The 17704-nt window shown below is 40.6% G+C and overlaps 1 protein-coding gene across 2 annotated transcripts in view; it reads left to right on the top strand.

Annotated features, from left to right (window-relative positions):
- The window catches only part of Nt5b (5' nucleotidase B), a 292848-nt gene that overhangs the window by 8085 nt on the left and 267059 nt on the right, over nucleotides 1–17704 (top strand). The window lies entirely within an intron of this gene.

Raw genomic sequence — 17704 nt, 5'->3', positions numbered from 1 at the left:
GAGGACTCCCTCAAGGGAGTGGCCACGGCAATAGGGTTCAATAACTAGTGAACTCCAGTGCTGCTTCTTAATAGTGATAATAATCGTACTTATAATACTCTAATAATAATGATGATATTTGTTTGCTGATGATATAGCATTGGTGGCAGATTTGAGTGAGAAACTGCAAAAGTTGGTGTCTTGAGTTATGGAGAATGTGTAAAAGGAGAAATTTGAGAGTGAATATCAATGAAAGCAAGGTTATTAGGTTTCACAGAGGTTAATTGGGATATGAATTTGAAATGAGGAAAATTGGAAGTGAAGTGTTTTAGATACATGGGAGTGGAACTGGCAGCAAACAGAAGCATGGAATCATAGGTGTGCCATAGGATGGGTAAGGGGGGAGAAGGTCTTGGGAGCAATGAGAAATCTGTGAAGAAAGTTCACCATCTTTTAGGGTGAAAATGGGTATTTTTGAAACTATAGTAGTCTATATTATGTTGTTTGGCTGCAAAGCATGGCTTATAAGAGAAAGTGTATGGAGGAGGGTGAATGTGTTGGAAATTGAATGTTTGAGGACAATGTGAGGTGTGAGGAGAGTTGCTTGAATAAGAAATGGAAGGGCAAGAGAAAGATATGGTAATAATAAGAGTATGGTTGAGAGAGATAAAGATGATGTACTGAAATGGTTTGGACATATGGAAAGAATAAGTGAGGAAAGATTAACAGAGAAGAGATATATGTCTGAAGTGGTGGGGACAAGGAGAAGAGGGAGACCACATTGGAGATGGGAGGATGGAGAAAAATAGATTTTGAGCACTTAGAACCTAAACACTCAAAAAGTTGAAAGGTATCCATGAGTCAGATGAAATTGAAATGAAGTGGTGTACAGGGATTGGATGGGCTGTCAAGGTACTTAACCAGAGCATGTGAAACAGCAGGGGGAAACCACTGAAAGGTCTGTGGGGCCTGGATGTTGATGGGGGTCTGTGGTTTCAGGGCATTACACATGGATACGTGAGTTAGACCTTATATTTGTTTATTCCTGCAGCTTCCATGCTAATTAGAAAAACACTGAATGATAATGATAATAATAATAATAATGATGATAATGATAACAATAATAATAATTATAATAATGATAATAATAATAATAATGATAATAATAATATCCCTGGGGATGGGGGAGAAAGAATACTTCCCACGCATTCCTCACGGGTCGTAGAAGGCGACTAAAGAGGACGGGAGTGGGGGGGCTGGAAACCCTCCCCTCCTTGTATTTTAACTTTCTAAAAGGGGAAACAGAAGAAGGAGTCACGCGGGGAGTGCTCATCCTCCTCGAAGGCTTAGATTGGGGTGTTTAAATGTGTGTGGTTGTAACCAGGATGAAAAAAAAGGAGAGATAGGTAGTATATTTGAGGAAAGGAACCTGGATGTTTTAGCTCTGAGTGAAACAGAAGCTCAAGGGTAAAGGGGAAGAGTGGTTTGGGAATATCTTGGGAGTAAAGTCATGGGTCAGTGAGAGGACAAGAGCAAGGGAAGGAGTAGCACCATTCCTGAAACAGGAGTGGTGGGAGTACGTGATAGAGGGCAAGAAAGTAAACTCTGATATGGTTAAAACTGAAAGTGGATGGAGAGAGATGGGTGATTATTGGTGCATATGCACCTGGGCATGAGAAGAAAGATCATGAGAGGCAAGTGTTTTGGAAGCAGCTGAGTGAGTGTGTTAGTAGTTTTGATGCATGAGACTGGGTTATAGTGATGGGTGATTTGAATGCAAAGGTGAGTAATGTGGCAGTTGAGGGAATAATTGGTGTACATGGGGTGTTCAGTGTTGTAAATGGAAATGGAGAAGAGCTTGTAGATTTATGTGCTGAAAAAGGACCGGTGATTTGGAATACCTGGTTTAAAAAGAGAGACATACATAAGCATGCGTATGTAAGTAGGAGAGATGGCCAGAGAGCATTATTGGATTATGTGTTAATTGATAGGCGTGCAAAAGAGAGACTTTTGGATGTTAATGTGCTGAGAGGTTTAACTGGAGGGATGTCTGATCATTATCTTGTGGAGGTGAAGGTGAAGATTTGTAGAGGTTTTTAGAAAAGAAGAGAGAATGTTGGGGCGAAAAGAGTGGTGAGAGTAAGTGAGCTGGGGAAGGAGACTTGTGTGAGGAAGTACCAGGAGAGACTGAGTACAGAATGGAAAAAGGTGAGAACGAAGGACGTAAGGGGAGTGGGGGAGGAATGGGATGTATTTAGGGAAGCAGTGATGGCTTGCGCAAAAGATCCTTGTGGCATGAGAAGTGTGGGAGGTGGGCAGATGAGAAAGAGTAGTGAGTGGTGGGATGAAGAAGTAATATTATTAGTGAAAGAGAAGAGAGAGGCATTTGGACGATTTTTGCAGGGAAATAATGCAAATGAGTGGGAGATGTATAAAAGAAAGAGGCAGGAGGTCAAGAGAAAGGTGCAAGAGGTGAAAAAGAGGGCAAATGAGAGTTGGGGTGAGAGAGTATCATTAAATTTTAGGGAGAATAAAAAGATTTTCTGGAAGGAGGTAAATAAAGTGCATAAGACAAGGGAAAAATGGGAACTTCAGTGAAGGGGGCTAATGGGAAGGTGATAAGTAGTGATGTGAGAAGATGGAGTGAGTATTTTGAAGGTTTGTTGAATGTGTTTGATGATAGAGTGGCAGATATAGGGTGTTTTGGTCGAGGTGGTGTGCAAAGTGAGAGGGTTAGGGAAAATGATTTGATAAACAGAGAAGAGGTAGTAAAAGCTTTGCAGAAGATGAAAGCCGGCAAGGCAGTGGGGTTGGATGGTATTGCAGTAGAATTTATTAAAAAAGGGGGTGACTGTATTGTTGACTGGTTGCTAAGGTTATTTAATGTATGTATGTCTCATGGTGAGGTGCTTGAGGATTGGCGGAATGCATGCATAGTGCTGTTGTACAAAGGCAAAGGGGATAAAAGTGAGTACTCAAATGACAGAGGTATAAGTTTGTTGAGTATTCCTTGGAAATTATATAGGAGGGTATTGATTGAGAGGGTGAAGGCATGTACAGAGCATCAGATTGGGGAAGCGCAGTGTGGTTTCAGAAGTGGTATAGGATGTGTGGATCAAGTGTTTGCTTTGAAGAGTGTATGTGAGAAATACTTAGAAAAGCAAGTGGATTTGTATGTAGCATTTATGGATCTGGAGAAGGCATATGATAGAGTTGATTGAGATGCTCAGTGGAAGGTATTAAGAATATATGGTGTGGGAAGCAAGTTGTTAGAAGCAGTGAAAAGTTTTTATCGAGGATGTAAGGCATGTGTACGTGTAGGAAGAGAGGAAAGTGATTGGTTCTCAGTGAACGTAGGTTTGCGGCAGGGGTGTGTGATGTCTCCATGGTTGTTTAATTTGTTTATGTATGAGGTGGTTAGGGAGGTGAATGCAAGAGTTTTGGAAAGAGGGGCAAGTATGTAGTCTGTTGTGGATGAGAGAGCTTGCGAAGTGAGTCAGTTGTTGTTCGCTGATGATACAGCACTGGTGGTTGATTCGTGTGAGAAACTTCAGAAGCTGGTGACTGAGTTTGGTAAAGTGTGTGAAAGAAGATAGCTGAGAGTAAATGTGAATAAGAGCAAGGTTATTAGGTACAGTAGGGTTGAGGGTCAAGTCATTTGGGAGGTAAGTTTGAATGGAGAAAAACTATACTTGCCTCTATTAATGCCAGTAGCATCCTACTATGCTTGCCTCAATTAATGCCAGTAGCATCCTACTATGCTTGCCTCAATTAATGCCAGTAGCATCCTACTATGCATGCCTCAATTAAGGCCAGTGGCATCGTACTATGCTTGCCTCAATTAAAGCCAGTGACATCCTACTATACTCGCCTCAATTAAGGCCAGTTTCATCCTACTATGCTTGCCTCATTTAAGGAAAGTGGCATCCTACTATGCTTGCCTCAAGGCCAGTGGCATCATACTATGCTTGCCTCAAGGCCAGTAGCATCCTACTATGCTTGCCTCAAGGCCAGTATCATCCTACTATGCTTGGCTCAATTAATGAAAGTGGCATCCTACTATGCTTGCCTCAATTAAGGCCAGTTTCATCCTACTATGCTTGCCTCAATTAAGGCCAGTTTCATCCTACTATGCTTGCCTCAATTAAAGCCAGTGGCATCCTACTATACTCGCCTCAATTAAGGCCAGTTTCATCCTACTATGCTTGCCTCATTTAAGGAAAGTGGCATCCTACTATGCTTGCCTCAAGGCCAGTGGCATCATACCATGCTTGCCTCAAGGCCAGTGGCATCCTACTGTGCTTGCCTCAAGGCCAGTATCATCCTACTATGCTTGGCTCAATTAAGGCCAGTTTCATCCTACTATGCTTGCCTCAATTAAGGCCAGTTTCATCCTACTATGCTTGCCTCAATTAAGGCCAGTGGCATCCTACTATGCTTGCCTCGATTGGGGCCAGTTTCATCCTACTATGCTTGCCTCAATTAAGGCCAGTTTCATCCTACTATGCTTGCCTCAGTTAAGGCCAGTAGGATCCTACTATGCTTGCCTCAATTAAGGCCAGTAGCATTCTACTATGCTTGCCTCAATTAAGGACAGTGGCATCCTACTATGCTTGCCTCTGTTGGGGCCAATGGCATCCTACTATGCTTGCCTCATTTAAGGCCAGTGGTACCCTACTATACTTGCCTCATTTAAGGCCTGTGGCATCCTACTATGCCTGTCTCAATTAAGGCCAGTTTCATCCTACTATGCTTGCTTCAATTAAGGACAGTTGCATCCTACTATGCTTGCCTTAATTAAGGCCAATTGCATCCTACTATGCTTGCCTCAGTTGAGGACAGATCCTCAAAAAATAACCTATTTGCACAGTACTTTAATTCGGAAGCACTACATTTAAGGGGCTCCATCTCTTTCTGCGTTACAGGTATTGTGCCATTTCGTGTTGCTGCTGGTGTTGGTGTTGTTCATGGTGTGTATTTATTGAATCAAGAGTTGTTACTGGAGTTATCTTGGTACTTGTGTAATGTTGTTGCCAGTTTCATGTTACTGATATTTGCTGTATGTTGCTGGTGTTGAGTTACTGGTGTTTTGTTGCTGTATTTGTTTCTGGTTTTAAACTCTTTCCGTTTTAATAATTCTAGTGTTGCAGTGTTGTTGACAGGGGATTTTCTTTCTGGCTGCTACCAGTATTCTGTTGATGGTAATGCCACAGTATTGCATTACTGGGATTGTATTATTGCTGGTGTTATTTTGATGTTTTACTATGGGAACTATGTTGTTGTTGGTTTTGTATTGCTTTTTTTGTGTATTACTGATGTAGTTATTATACTAGGTTGTTAGGTAATTCTGATGTAGTTATTAGTGTTCTCAGATTGCTTTTGTGGTCCTGCTCTTGATGAATTGGTATGTTAATGTTTCTAATTTTGTGTTTGTTATTTTTTTGTATTACTGAAGGTACACTGTTCTGAATTGGTAATGATGTTTCACTGTAGTGTGGTGTTCCGAGTAGAGTTGCTATATTGGTTATGTGTGTGTTGTTATCACTGGTGTAGCTTTTGTGTAATATTGTATTATCTTGTATCATCACTCATGTTATGATTGTATTTATGTTGGTTATATTGTTAGTGAGATTACAGTGTTATGTATACTGTTAATGGTGTTGTAATGTTTCTGGTGTGCTGATGCTAACTTTGTATTTCTGGAGTTGCTTTTGCTGTGTTGTGACCTTTGTTGCTGTTATTTTGTTGTTAGTAATGATCTTTTTGTAAATCCCTGCTCATATGGGTATGAAGGGTGGAAGGAAGAGGGTACAAGTGCAAGGGCATATAGCAAAAAGGGAGGTTAGAAAGGCAGTAATAAGGCTAAAGGTAGGAAAGGCACCTGGAGTGGATGGGATTATGGCTGAAATGCCGAAGTATGGAGGAGAAAGTGTGATAGAGTGGATGCATCTTGTATGTGATTTAGCATGGAAACAGAAGGTTGTGCCTGAGGATTGGGTGAAAGCTATCATAATTCCTTTATTCAAAGGAAAGGTGTGAAGGATGTAAGTAGCAATCATAGGGGAATAAGTCTATGTATACCAGAATATGTATACCAGGAAAAGTGCATGCAAGAATATTAATCGACAGAGTGATGGAAGTGACTGAATGCAGAGTAAGTGAAAAGCAAGGGGGTTTTAGGAAAGGTAGGGGATGTGTGGATCAGATTTTTGTGGTAAAGATGACCGTGGAAAAGTATTCAGTGAAAGGTAAGAAGTTGCATGCAGCTTTTATGGATCTGGAGAAAGCATATGACAAAGCTGAGCAAAATGCTTTGTGGGTTGTGTGAAGGATATATGGTATAGAGGGAAAACTGTTGGATGTTGTAAAAGCCTTCTAAAGAGGAGCAAATGCTTGTGTAAGAGTGGATGGAGAGCTGAGCAAAAATTATGGGATACTTGTAGGTGTAAGGCAGGGCTGCGTGATATCACTGTGGATTTTAAACATATATATGGATGGAGTGATATGAGAGATGAAAGCAAAACTAGGGAAAAGGGGTGCAGAGATGGAGTGTAGTGTTGAGATATGGTGGCAAGCCTGTTTGTGGATGGATGTGCAATTATGCTATCACCAAGAGGTTGGAAGGGTGTTATAGAGCATGGATGGAATGGATCAAGAATAGTGTAAGTGAAAGGAAAGACTGGGATTGTGAAATATGCAGAGTATGTGTTTATGTGCCTTTGGATATGAAGACTTTATGAGGTAAGGATGAAATGAAGGTTTTCTGGAGAAATTTAGATGACTGTATAAACGGTTTTGAGAATGAGAAACATGGTCGTATTGGGTGCTATTAATGTGAAACTGGGATGTGAAGGAATTGGTGAGATAGTTGGTAAATGGGGAGTGCCTCAAGTAAAGGAGAATGGAAGCTATCTTGTGGATATTTGTGCTGAGAGGGGCTTATTCCTTGAGAACACCTTTTTTCAGCACAACATGATCCACAAATGTACATGGATGAGGAATGATTGAAGAGAAGAGTAAAAGGCTTTGATTGACTATGTGGCAGTGGATGAAAGACTGAGAAAGGCTGTGCTTGATGTTAGAGAAATGGGAGGATACTTTGGAGACAGACCATTTCATAGTTTTTGTGGGGATGAGGATCATTGAGAAGTGGAGGTATGGTGTAAGGAAGAATGGATAGGTAAAAGAGTTGGCAAGCAAAAAGATGAATCAGGAAAAATACAGGGAGGAGTATGAAAGGAAGATAACTGAAAGCTTAGATGGAATTGCATTGAATGTAGGAATGTAGTCATGTGTGAATGAGGAGTTTAAAATGTTTAGAGAAATACTAGTATAGGTTGTAGAATCAATTGTTGGATACAAGGTTGTGAGATACAGGAATATAAAGGGCAATGCATGGTGGACAAAAGAGATTAGAAATGTTGTAGAAAAGAAGAAAAAGGCAAGATTGCTCAATAGAAAAGTACCAGTGGAAGTTTAGCAAAGGAGGAAGGAAGAGTACATAATATTTAAGCAATATATTAAGAAGCTGAAAGAGGAAAGCAAAGAAAGAGTAGATAAAGATTTTGAAAAAAAGTTAAGTGAAAAGTTTTGGGATAATAAGAAACTATACTGAAAGGAAGTGAAAAAGGAAAGGTGGATATGAGAGTGAAAATGTTGATGGGAGAAGTAAGGAAGGGGAATTGCTGATCGAAAGGAGGAGGTGAAAGGAAGATGGAAAAAGTATTTTGAAGAACTGATGAAAGTGGGAGAAGGGGAGGCAGCAGTTGTTAAATGCATGGGTATGGATGAGGGAAGGAAGAGGATACAAGTGAAGAGGGATATACCAAAGAGGGAGCTAAGAAGGGCATAACGAGGCAGAAGGTAGGAAAGGCACTTGGAGTGGATGGGATTATGGCTGAAATGCTTAAGTATGGACAAGAAAATGTGATAGAGTGGATGCATTTTATATGTAATTTAGCATGGAAACAGGTCATGTTAGAGGATTTGGTGAAAGCTGTTATTGTTCCTCTATTCAAAGGAAAAGGTGCGAAGGATGTTTGTCACAGTTATATGGGAATAAGTCTGTTAAGTATACCAGGAAAAGTGTACTCAAGAATATTAATTGACAGAGTGACTGAATGCAGAATAAGTTAAGAGTAAGGGAGTTTTAGAAAGGTAAGGGATGTGTGGATCAGGTTTTTGTGGTAAAGATGACTGTGGCAAAGTATTTAGCGAAAGGTAAGAAGTTGTATGCAGCTTTTATTGATCTGGAGAAAGTGTATGGCAGAGTCAAGTGGAGTGCTTTGTGGGATGTGTTAAGGATATATGTATGTGGGAAAACTATCAGGTGGCGTAAAAGCCTTAGACAGAAGAGCAAATGCTCATGTAGGAGTGGTTGGAGAGTTGAGAGAAAGCTTTGAGATACATGTTGGTGTGAGGTAGGGCTGTGTTCTATCACTGTGGGTTTTTAATATAGATATGGATGGAGTTATATGAGAGACGAAAGCAAAATCAGGGAAAAGGGAGCTAGAGATGGAGTGTGGTGGTGAGATATGGTGGTTAGTGGCAAACCTGTTTGTGGATGATTTTGTGTTAATTTGCAGAGAGTGAAGAGGAGTTCCAGAAGGTTGAAAGTGTGTTTTATAATGTGTGTAAGCAGAAGAGATTGAAGGTAAATGCAAGTAAAGGTAAAGTCAAGGTGTTTGAAAGGAAACAGAGTGAAAATATTGATTTTGTAAAATCGTACAGAGTGAAAGAAGTAAGTGTAGTAAATTGTGCTGTGGATATGGGGGGATAAAGATTGAAAGAAGCGAGGGAATTTAAGCATCTGGGAGCTGTCTTGGGTAAGTGTGGTGATATGGAAGGAGAGATAAGGGAGAGAGCAGTACAGGATATAAGAGTCACTGGGTTCCTCAATAGAATAATGAAGGGTAGAGGTGAAGGATGGAAGTGAAGAGAAGATTAAGGGACAGCATAGTCCTCCCAACCCTGACCTATGCAGCCAAAACATGGACATGGAATGAGGCACAGAGGTCAAGAATCCAGGTTGTGGAAATGAGCTATTTAAGAAGAGCATGTGGTGTGATTAGATGGAGTGAAGAAAGAAATGAGAGGATGTATGAGAGGTGTGGTATGGCAAGGAATGCAAAGGGAGTGAATTGTGGAGTAGCAGAATGTGTGAAACATAATACTTTGGAAAGAATGCAAGACTGGGAGTTTACAAGGAGAGTTCATGATAGTACAATTAAATGGGTTGGTTTGAGTGGAAGACGACCCATGACATGGGCAAATAGGGTGGAGTAATATTTGAGGGAGAGAAACAGAGGAAGAATGCATGGAATGGTGTATGCAAGGGAGGTATGTAAGAGCAGGGATAACTGGAGACTCTTTTGGCGTGATCACTCCTTGATGGGAGTTCCTGAAGGGAAAGGGGCATCAGAGATATAGATAGAGATAGATAGGTAGAATAGGTAAAATGTAATACTTTGAGATGGTTGGGCATGTAGAAAGAATGCAAGACTGGGAGTTTACAAGGAGAGTGTATGATAGTATAATTAAAGGGCTTTGTGTAAGTGGAAGACCACCTGTAACATGGGCAAACAGGGCAGAGGAATACTGGAGGGAGAGAAATACTGGGAGAATGTGTGAAATGGTTTATGCAAGGGTGCATGTAATAGCAGGGATAAGTGGATACTGTTTTGCTGCGGCCATTCCTTGATGGGAGTTCCTAAATGGAACAGGCATCAGAGATATAGATAGATAGATAGAATGCCCATTTGTACAGTATGGGTAGGGAATTTGGGCTTGTTCCTATACTATGACAGCTTTTAAGCTTTTGTATACTGTCAACATCAGTATTATTGTCACAGAGCTTATTCCATTCATCCACTATTCTGATACTATGAAAGAACTTTTTACATCTTTTTTAACAAGTTGCTGAACATCTTATGAACTCAAGTTGTTATACATTTGCACCTTTTAAAGAACTCTTCACTCTTTCAAGTGCAACAAGCAAACTTGAGAAGAATATTCGAGTTTTGGCTTCATACATGCTTTGAATAGTTCCCTGAATATTTCCTTATCCATGTACTTCAGTGATTATAATGTTTACCTGCAGACAGTTTGTCTCCGTTACTATTTACCTAAGGTGGAACCCTGACAATGTTGTTGGTTTAAGGATGACTTTCAAGTCCCTCTCATACAGAATCCTTCAGCTTATTTTCTGCTTAATTTATGTGTCAGAGGTGGTGGGAAAAAGGAGATGTGGGAGACCAAATTGGAGGTGGAAGGACAGAGTGAAAAAGATTTTGAGCGATTGGGTCCTAAACATACTGGAGGGTGAGAGGCATGCAAGGAATAGAGTGAATTGGAACGATGTGGTATACCGGGGTCAACGTGTTGTCAGTGGACTGAACCAGGGCATATGAAACGTCTGGGTTAAACCATGGAAAGGTCTGTAGGGGCCTGGATGTGGATAGGGAGCTGTGGTTTCGGTGCATTACACATGACAGCTAGAGACTGAGTGTGAGCAAATGTGGCCTTTTTTTGTCTGTTTTCCTGGCGATACCTTGCTGAAGCAGGGGGTAGTAATGTAGTTTCCTGAGGAGTGGGGTAGCGCTAAGAATGGGTGAAGGCAAGCAAGTATGAATATGTACATGTTTATATATGTATATAACTGTTTTTGTGTATGTATATGTGTATATATTGATATGTATATATGTGTGTATGGGCATCTATGAATATATATGTGTATATGAGTGGATTGGCCATTTTTCATCTGTTTCCTGGCATTACCTCGCTGACGTGGGAAACGTTGATCACGTATAATAAAATGACTATGAAATGTATATACAGCTACACCATCGAATTTCTGGCAACTGATGGTTCAGCACCTCCTTTAGTCCGGACAAAATCACATGAGCGAACTTGAAATTACCATGGCCACCACACCAGTTTACTGGGCGTCCATGGATGGCGTTGTGTAGGATGCGCTTATTTACATTCTTTACACTGCACTTGTTGGTGGTGGTACTGCAGTTCTGTGAGATTCTTAGCTTATATTGCTTAAATTTATCCCTAGCTATGGCTTCTAAGACATATGAGAGTGTCACTTGTGGTGTCAAACGTAAACACCTGTCCATATCCATCCAAGATAAAGTAGAACTGTTGAAAAAAAATGGACCGTGGTGTTTCGGTGCGTAAGCTGTGTGACATCTACAGTATTGGTTCATCAACTGTTTATGATATAAAGAAGCAAAGGGAGAAAATTCAGAAATTCTATGCAGACAGCAATTCCAAGAGGCAAATGATTAGAAAAATTATGAAAGATGGTAAGATTACTGAGCACAATCGAGTGATGATGGAATGGTTATTTATTTCATTTACATTTAATATTCATTTAATTTAAATTTCTAGCAGTCCATGGTATACTTTAGACACATGGGAAGTGTATGATTAGTGGGTTAGAGGTGTTTTGATGAATTATTATTATGTGACCATGGTTGTTCCAGCAAAATGGTTAATCCAGCAAGGCTTTGGAACCAAGAGTGCTGGAAAATTGGAGGTGTACCTTTATATATATATTTTTTCAAACATATTTGCCATTTCCCGCATTAGCAAGGTAGCGTTTAGAACAGAGGGCTGAGCCTTAGAGGGAATATCCTCACTTGCCCCCTTCTCTGTTTCTTCTTTTGGAAAAAAAGAGAAAAAAAAAAGAGGGGAGGGTTTAAAGCCCCCCCGCTCCCTCTCCTTTTACTCACCTTCTACAAGACGGAGGGAGTATGAGGGAAGTATTCTTTCTCCCCTATCCCCTGGGATGAAATGAAATATATATATATTTTTTATTTTCATTTTATTATACTTTGTTGCAGTCTCCCATGTTAGTGAGGTAGCGCAAGGAAACATACGAAAGAATGGCCTAACCCACCCACATACACATGTATATACATACACGTCTACACATGCACATACATACCTATACATTTCAACGTATACATATATATATACATACACAGACATATATATATATATATATGTAAACATGTACATGATTCATACTTGCTGCCTTTATTCATTCCCGTCGCCACCCTGCCACACATGAAATAACAACCCCCTTCCCCCACATGCGTGTGAGGTAGCGCTAGGAAAAGACAACAAAGGCCACATTTGTTCACAGTCAGTCTCTAGCTGTCATGTATAATGCACCAAAACCATAGCTCCCTTTCCACATCCAGGCCTCATAAAACTTTCCATGGTTTACCCCAGATGCTTCACATGCCCTGGTTCAATCCATTGACAGCATGTTGACCCTGGCATACCACATTGTTCCAATTCACTCTATTCCTTGCACGCCTTTCACCCTCCTGCATGTTCAGGCCCCGATCGCTCAAAATCTTTTTCACTCCATCCTTCCACCTCCAATTTGGTCTTCCACTTCTCCTCGTTCCCTCCACCTCTGACACATATATCCTCTTTGTCAATCTTTCCTCACTCATTCTCTCCATGTGACCAAACCATTTCAAAACACCCTCTTCTACTTTCTCAACCACGCTCTTTTTATTATCACACATCTCTCTTACCCTTTCATTACTTACTCAATCAAACTACCTCACACCACACACTGTCCTCAAACATCTCATTTCCAACACATCCTTCCTCCTCCGCACAACTCTATCTATAGGCCAGGCCTTGCAACCATATAACATTGTTGGAACTACTATTCCTTCAAACATACCCATTTTTGCTTTCTGAGATAATGTTCTCACCTTCCACACATTCTTCAATGCTCCCAGAACCTTCGCCCCCTCCCCCATCCTGTGACTCACTTCCACTCCCATGGTTCTATCCGCTGCTAAATCCACTCCCAGATATCTAAAACACTTCATGTCCTCCAGATTTTCTCCATTCAAACTTACCTCCCAATTTACTTGTCCCTCAACCCTACTGAGTCTTGCTCTCATTCACATTTACTCTCAGCTTTCTTCTTTCACACACTTTACCAAACTCAGTCACCAGCTTCTGCAGCTTCTTACCCGAATCAGCCACCAGCGTTATATCATCAGCGAATAACCACTGACTCACTTCCCAAGCCCTCTCATCCACAACAGCTTGCATACTTGCCCCTCTCTTCAAAACTCTTGCATTCACCTCCCTAACAACCCCATCCATAAACAAATCAAACAACCATGGAGACATCATGCACCCCTGCCGCAAACCAACATTCACTGGGAACCAATCACTTTCCTCTCTCCCTACTCATACACATGCCTTACATCCTCGATAAAACCTTTTCACTGCTTCTAGCAACTTGCCTCCCACACCATATACTCTTAATACCTTCCACAGAGCATCTCTGTCAACTCTATCATATGCCTTCTCCAGATCCATAAATGCTACATACAAATCCATTTGTTTTTCTAAATATTTCTCACATACATTCTTCAGAGCGAACACCTGATCCACACATCCTCTACCACTTCTGAAACTACACTGCTTTTCCCCAATCTGATGCTCTTTACATGTCTTTACCCTCTCAATCAATACCCTCCCATTCAATTCCCAGGAATACTGAACAAACTTATACCTCTGTTATTTGAACACTCACCTTTATCCCCTTTGCCTTTGTACAATGGCACTATGCTTGCTTTCCGCCAATCCTCAAGCACTTCACCATGAGCCATACATACATTGAATATCCTCACCAACCAAACAGCAACACAGTCACCCCCTTTTTAATATATTCCACTGCAATACCATCCAAACCTGCCGTCTTGCTGGCTTTCATCTTCCGCAAAGCTTTCACTACCTCTTCTCTGTTTACCAAACCATTCTCCCTAACCCTCTCACTTCACACACCATCTTGACCAAAGCACCCTATATCTGCCACTATATCATCACACACATTCAACAGACCTTTAAAATACTCACTCCATCTCCTCACTTCACCACTACTTGTTATTACCTCCCCAGTAGCCCCCTTTACCGATGTTCCCATATGTTCTCCTGTCATATGCACATTATTTACTTCCTTCCAAAACATCTTTTTATCCTCCCTATAATTCAATGATACTTTCTCACCCCAATTCTCATTTACCCTCTTTTTTACCTTTTGCACCTTTCTCTTTACCTCCTGCCTCTTCTTTTTATACATCTCCCAATCATTCGCATTTCTTCCCTGCAAAAATCATTCAAATGCCTCTCTCTTTTCTTTCACTAACAATCTTACTTCTTCATCCTACCACTCACTACCCTTTCTAATCTGCCCACCTCCCACTTTTCTCATGCCACAGACATCTTTTGCACAAGCTATCACTGCTTCCCTTAATACATCCCATTCCTCCCCCACTCCCCTTGCATCATTTGCTCTCACCTTTTTCCATTCTGCAGTCAATCTCTCCTGGTACTTCTCCACACAAGTCTCCTTGTGCTGTTAAGGGTGAGGCACTAAAGGCTAAGAAGTGGCACCGGAGTTCACTTGTTATGGAGACTCTATTGCCGTGGCCACCCCCTTGAGGAAGTTCCAGAAGGGAACAAGTGTCAGAGATATAGATAGATTGCTGTTTCCTGCATTTGCAAAGTACTACCAGGAACAGATGAAGAAAGGCTGCACTCACTCACATCCACTTTTTAGCTGTCATGTGTGATACACTGAAACAACATCTCCCTATCCTCAACCAGTCCCCCACAGTCCCTTCCATGGCTTTCCCCGGCTAATTCACATACCCTAGTTCATTCCACTGATAGCACAGCAACTTCTGTACCACATCATTCCAATTCACTCTCTTTTCAGCATGCCTTCATTCTCCTCCATGTTTAGGCCCCAATCACTCAAAATCTTTTTCACTTCATCTCTCCATCTCTAATTTGGTCTTTTCTTTCTCCTTAATTCCTTCACTTCTGACACATATATCCTCTTTGTCAAATTTCCCTCACTTATTCCCTCGTATGTCCAAACCATTTCAGCACACCCTCTTCAGCTTTCTCAACCATACTCTATTTATTACCACAGCTTTCTCTCTCAGCCTTTTATTACTTACTCAATCAAACCATCTCACACCACACATTGTCCTCAAACATTTCATTTCCATCACATCCACCCTCTTCCACTCAGTCTCATCTATCGCCCATACCCCACATCTGTATGACATTGTTGGAACTACTGTACCTTCAGACATACCCATTAATACCCTTTTAGGTAATGACCTCACATTCCACATATTTTCAATGTTACCAGAATCTTTTACCCCACCCCCACCCTATGATTCATTTCCACTTCCATGGTTCTTTTTTCCACCAGGCCCTCTCCCAGATATCTAAAACACTTCTCTTCATCAATTTCTCTCTACTGGAACTCACACCCCATTTAACCTGTCCCTCTTCCTTGCTAAACTTAACAACCTTCCTTTTATTTACATTAACACTCAACTTTCTTCTTTCACACATACTTCCAAACTCAGTCACCAACCTGTGTAGTTTCTTACCTGAATCCGCTTCCAGTGTCATCTCATCAGTAAACAAATGACTGACTCTAAGGCTCCCCTCATCACCTACAGACTGTATACTTTCCCCTCTCTCCAGAACTCTTGCATTAACCTCTCACACTATCCCATCCATAAACAAATTGAATAAGCATGGTGACATCATACACCCCTGCCAAAGACCAACCTTCACTTGGAACCATTCACTCTCCTCTCTTCCTACTTGTAAACATGCCTTACAAGCTAGATAAAACCTTCTCACAGCTTCTAAAAGTTTTCTTCCACACCATGTATTCTTAAAATCTTCCCCTGCTTTCTCCAGATCCATAAATGCCACATACAAAGCCTTCTGTTTCTCTTAGTATTTCTCACACACATTCTGTACAGTAAACACCTGATCTACACACATCCTTTACCACTTCTGAAACCACACTGTTCCTTCCCAATCTGATGCTATGTACATGCCTTCACTCTCTCAATCACTAACTTTCACATACAATATACCAGTCACGCTCAACAAAATTTTAGCTCTGTAGTTTGAATACTCATCTTTATTCCACACAGTATGGTACTTGTTCCTTGCCTTCATGTATCATTCAAATGCTGGTTGGCTCTAGTGAGGATTGCACTGTGATTGTGATGTAACTCTCTAACAGGCAAGACCCTGAACTTTCACCATTTAAAACATGACGTGAGCATGCCTAGCTGGATAACTGGCTGCTAAAGGGGTAATATTGTTATTGTGTTATGGGTGGTGTTTTTGCTAGTATAACTGGTGTTGCATTGTCACTGGTATTTGTTATGGGATACGTGATCTTAATTGATGATATATTTTCCATTGGAGTATTTTTTGTTTTTTTGTTTTGTTCTGTTGTGTTTTATTGTTTTCTATTGTCGGAGCTCAGATTGGAACTTTCTTGATGATGTTGCATTGTTCCTGTAATCGTATGCTGCTTGTATTATTGAGCCGTTGATAGGTTTTTGTTCTTACTAGTGATAAACTGATGATGTTTTTGGTTTGCCTCTGCGAAGAACTTATGGAGTACGTTTGCTGTCCATATCTCTGTACACATGCTTCCACACCATGGTAAAATTTTATGTTCAAGTCCACCTCAGCCTTTATTTATGTAACCATGTAACTTCTTGTAAAGTTGCATATTGGTAAGTGCTTCAGAATCTCACCAACACTAGGTCACCCTGACAACCCAGTGACTAGTGTTGGGGTTAAAAGTAAAGTCTTGATTAAGTTGTAGGTTTGAATGTGCCTCATCTTCTGTCTGATATAACTTCAAGTGAAGATGCATATTAATGTGTTTCAGCATCCCATCTAAAGTAGGTCACCCAGATACTTCACTGACTGTGGGGTCAGAGTTCAAGTCTTCGTTAAGTTTTATGTTGGAGTCTTATATCTTCTACTACTTGACATATGCTTATATAACTTTATGTCTTGATGCAATTCGATAAGTGCTTCATCATATATCAAAAGTAAAATACCTGGACATCTCAGTAACTGATTTTGGGATCAGAGGTCAAATCTTGATCAACTTATAGTTCTGAATCTCTGTTAGCCAATATTTGATGTATTGCCATATAATTTCACATGTAGATGCATGTTGAATGCTTCAACAGCTCACCTAAAGCGAGTCATTCTGCTCTTGACTAGTTTTGAGGTTAAAGGCCATGCTCTAACTAAATTTCAAGTCTATGCTTATCAGCCACTATTTGATTTTTAGTTATGTAACTCCATGCGCAGATGTACACTGATGAACAATTTAGTGTCACACCAAATGTAGGTCTCTCTGACATCTCAGTGACTAGTTTTAAGGTCAGATGTTAAGTCCTGGTTGAGTTTTAAGGTCAGAGGTTAAGCCCTAGTTAAGTTAAGTCAAAGCCTATAACGATGCTATTTGGTGTATAGTTTTGTAACTTAAGCACGTGCATATTGGTGAATGTTTCAACATCCCAATAACATTAGGTTGTCTAAATATTTCAGTGACTGGTTTTGGGTCAAAAAGTTCAATCTTGGCTATCTCAGGGCTATCTCGGCTACTATTTGTTATACGGTCATGTATCTTCATATTCAGGTGCATGTTTATTAGTAGTTCAATATCCTCCCAAAAGTAGGTTACTCAGTGACAGGTTTGTCACATCTGCATCTAGATGTTTTTTTGTAGAAAATCTAATTTTAGTGCAAAAAGTCACTGGCATAGATTACATTAACTCTTACCATGAGTGATTTCCATATGAGAGGAAAGTACCTGTTGATT

Source organism: Panulirus ornatus, chromosome 47 (genome assembly GCF_036320965.1).
Source record: "Panulirus ornatus isolate Po-2019 chromosome 47, ASM3632096v1, whole genome shotgun sequence".
Lineage (NCBI taxonomy): Eukaryota > Metazoa > Arthropoda > Malacostraca > Decapoda > Palinuridae > Panulirus > Panulirus ornatus.
Note: the sequence above shows the minus strand (reverse complement) of the source record. Positions and strands in the feature narration are given on the sequence as shown.